Source organism: Sinocyclocheilus anshuiensis, unplaced genomic scaffold (assembly GCF_001515605.1).
Source record: "Sinocyclocheilus anshuiensis isolate Anshui unplaced genomic scaffold, SAMN03320099.WGS_v1.1 scaffold112, whole genome shotgun sequence".
Lineage (NCBI taxonomy): Eukaryota > Metazoa > Chordata > Actinopteri > Cypriniformes > Cyprinidae > Sinocyclocheilus > Sinocyclocheilus anshuiensis.
The window spans coordinates 578,852-583,009 of NW_015557175.1; the positions used below are offsets into that span (position 1 = coordinate 578,852).

Genomic DNA, 4,158 nt, shown 5'->3' on the forward strand with positions numbered 1-4,158 from the left:
CCCCCCCCCCCCCGTAGTAGAGTAATGACGCACAACTTAATTAACAAAGAAAATTACTGGAATGAGAACATTTTATCTGCCATTTGAAGAAACATTTTTCCTCCACAATCCAGTAATCATGCATACTTTATTATAAAACTGCATTTCTGCATTCATAAGCTACTCGTTCGAAAAATCTGAGGGGGAATATTTACTAAATTTGAGACATTATTTAAAACTGAATAAATACTCCAAAATGAGTTATTCAACAAAGAAACCTGAGTAAAACGCCCACAATCCCACAGCACGTACTTCTGCCAAACTACATCAAATACATCACCATCATCATCATCATCATCATCACTGCTGCTGTTCTGACTGTCGAACTGAACAGACTTCCTGTCAGACGAGTTCAAACACAAAACGTATTGATACGCTTTACAAGATCATATTCTAGGGCACCGAACACCAAGTGATCAGTATCCAGAGTATATTACCTTGATCACAGTGTAGTCCATGACACGGCAAAATCCATTTTTAAGAGCTGTAATATGTCGAATTGTTCAAACTTAAGGAGGTTTAAGCAAGTTTAGCCATTCTTCAATGACTGCGTAGTGAATAAAACGTCATCCCGCTTGAGCCGAGTCAAATGACAGTCCTCTCTGCTTTCTCTGATTCTCCCCCCTCAGGCCGCTGAAGCCAACACTGGACCCAAACAATAGGTGGCTTCCTTCACAATCCCTCCACTCTGCCTCCTCCCTCACTAACATGTTTCAGATTTCATTTTTCAAACATGTTCTCATCTATAACAGCTCATGTGATAATAAGGATGTACAGTATGAAGTTGCCTCTCTTTTGCCTCTTTCATCTTAAAAGAATATTCCGGCTTTAATGCAAGTTAAGCTCAATGGACAGCATTGGCAGTTTAACTGTGACTGATTACCATAGAAAATTCATTTACACCTGCCCTGCCATATATATATATATATATATATATAAAATGGGTTGCAGTGAGAATACTACTATAATACTAAATAGTCACAAGATATAAACAATATGCATGTTAACATGATTTGAGTGTGAAAAATTCACTCACCTCTTCAGTGTAAGAGTGTGTATATCCAACTTCACAATGCCATAAACCATAAAATTACTGTAAATAGCATTATTTAAACAGCTTTAGAGCTTGAATAACATAGATACATTTATAAAATTATAAGCTTAAATTTCTTCTCCAAAAACTGGCACCATTCCCATCCATTATATGACTCACTGAAACCTTGCTTTTTTTTTAAGAAAACTATTCAAAACATCAACATTATGCCACAAATGCCTGCTGAATAAACAGCTAAAACAGCCTAAGCTGGTTAGTTGGTCTTATCTGGTTTAAGCTGGAAATAGCCTGTTCAGCTAAAGAAGTGGTCAAAACCCCACTAAAACCAGCCTGCAAACCAGCTTTGACCAGACTGGAAGACCAGCTAAAACCAGTCAACCGGCTTAGGCTGTTTTTTTTTTCTCCAGCAGGGATGCTGTTGATAGAGTTTAGCCTTTAATTTTCCTGAACAAATATGACAAAATATTTCAAATTTGACCTGTAAGGGAAAAACAATTGTGTTTTATTGGTGTTTACTAAGGCATTAATATTTTACATTCTTATGGTTACATTTGTTTTGGACAAACTTTGGCCATGTGGCTTGTGCTATGGATACTTATGGTGCTTCAAATTATGTCACTTCCTAACGAAAGCATAGTAACTCCCCAGAACACACTAACCTTAGCAAACACTTTAGCCAAGCCAATTCCAACAGACCTCAATCAGGTTAGATGCCATATTGAATTTTAAAAGGATGAAAACGAAGCTGTGAGAATAGACTTACAGTTACAATAGCATGCACTGTATAAAAGTCCAAGACTTTCGGTATAGAATGTGCCGTTTATGGTTTTTTTCTTTCACCCAAACTGAATAATCAAAAACAAGTTTACATGGGTAAATCTTCTATTAATATTTTTGATTCTTCATTTTCTTTTCTAGCATACTCAAATTCTTGTTTATACACACACTAGACATGCTTATTCTATGCATTTTTAGCACTTTTTGTGTGAAATCATATTTAATTTGTCCATTAAAAGTGCGCTGTCACTTTAATTGAGTGTGAGCAGCGCAGCAAAAATAGACTCAGTGCTGAAACCCTCGCTTCACTGCTGCACACGACACTCCTGCTTGGCGCTCACGTGTTGCTCCTGCTCCCGGTGCGAATGCACTCATTTGTTAACATGCAGGCCAGAAAAAATAAAAATGAAATGCGCCGCTCACGCTTGCGGTGTGAAACCAGCCTAATTTGAAAGGCTACATGTTTGGCTGTAAATATGCACTAGATTGAATTTTGACTGGACGAGTCATGTTTGAGGCCACTTCAAAAAAGACAAACACACAGCAGAGAGTGCACATCAGTTGATATCTACAGGGTTCTGGAAGAAAAACTCTTTATTTTCTCCATAGGCAAATATATTTTTAACAATAGTTGATAAACCTTTAAAGACAGAACTGCTGTGAGCTACGAGTTTCTTAATTGTATATGCTTTTGTTGATCTCATCTATGTTCACATTAATTCAAATTAGTTTTAAAATAATCGTGTTTAATAGCGGAATTTGTGGTGAAAAACTACATTACCCATGATGCTGTAAGAAAATTCCACCAATCAGAGTCGCAGCAAGCAAAGTGTGCCAAAGTGCTCTTTAGCTCCGCCATATATATATATATACATATACTGTATATGCACATTTTGCAATTATCTTAAAATGTTTTGTTTTTATAAATACAACCAACAACTTAACTGAACAGTTTTATATTTCTTTTTTTCTTTCTATATTTCTTTTTTTGTAATATTTCTTTCGTTTTTAGTTCAACTAATTGGGATTGTAGTTCTTTTCCTCACTAAAGCCGTTTTGTCCGATTTTAATGTACTTTTTTGCTTCAAATGTTTTGATTGTCCTCGTAGATGGTTGGTTTGGTTCATGGCTTATAACACTAAGAATTTTTTTCAAAACCCTATGGGAAAAATGAATGGGAAAAAATACTGGAACCAGCACCACTGAAAAAGTTGGCGGGCACTAACGCACTCTATACTGATATGCACATTTCCTTTGTTACATGCTTTTGAAGTACAAAAAACAAATAATACAGTATAAATAGCGTTCTGCGCTAAAGAGTTGCATGAGTAATGGAGGGATATGGTTTCAGTAACAGATGGACACTTTCTGGTGCGGGTGTCACGATGGCAGCAATTAGTGGTTGAGTAATAGCTGCCTGACTCTCCATGTGTTATTCAGCTAGTATCATCCTGCCAGACTCTTATCACGACCAGAGGTCACTGGTAACTCACAAGAGCTGGACAACCTCCATTACAACTGCCTTGGACAACACCTTAACTTGTACTCCAGCAGACACGCATGACATGATGGATGTTCTCTCTCTCTCTCTGTCTGCTTGTGCTCAGCTGGCACGCTTTCTGGGACCAATCTATTCAGACATTTCATCATCCTGGCACACACAGTCACCATCTAGCTAAATCACACCTAATTAAGTCACATAAATAAGGAGGTTTGGTGTGTTTTTAAATTAAATTTGGTGCTGAATGTAATGCAATGAAGTTACAGTCATTTCAGTGTAAATGTACCCACACCCACAGCATAAACAACAGACAATTAATGACACATATATTTTATAGATAAACATCGGTATTTAAATAGCAATATTTAACTAAACATATTTTTAAAATATCAAATGAATAAGTTCCCAGTGATTTATTTACTTCTACCAGTTCAGTGAAACAAACCCAACAAGCAAATCCTATCCAACGCTACTGTCTGCTAGATAATATCTTTAAAAGGCAAATAAACAGCACTCAAAACAAGCACACATGGCCTCTGTCAAAAACATGCGCCTCTGCTGTCTCAGAAATGCATTTCTTGTCAGCATGTGATGTTATTCTGTCATCCAGTGAGTGTTGTGTTTTGCCTGAAGCACTAAATGTGTGTGCTTGTGCACTCACGAATTAATAAAGCTATAAACATCCGACTTTATTCATGAATTTCTGCTGAGGAGCTAACAGCAGTTTGACTCAATGCATTGAAGCTAGGGCTGCACAATTAATCGAATTTCTAATCGCGATTACAAT

At 36.9% G+C, this 4,158-nt stretch overlaps 1 protein-coding gene across 2 annotated transcripts in view; it reads right to left on the bottom strand.

The window, feature by feature from the left end:
- Nucleotides 1–4,158, bottom strand: part of prickle3 (prickle homolog 3) — a 47,146-nt gene that overhangs the window by 25,270 nt on the left and 17,718 nt on the right. Inside the window, exon 1 of one of the 2 annotated variants that reach the window (XM_016473728.1) lies at nucleotides 477–598. The exons of the other annotated variant lie outside the window; for it this stretch is intronic. The gene's annotated coding sequence lies outside the window, so the exon portion shown is untranslated. Of the gene's footprint in view, nucleotides 1–476; nucleotides 599–4,158 lie in introns of those variants that run through there. 2 annotated transcript variants of the gene reach the window in all.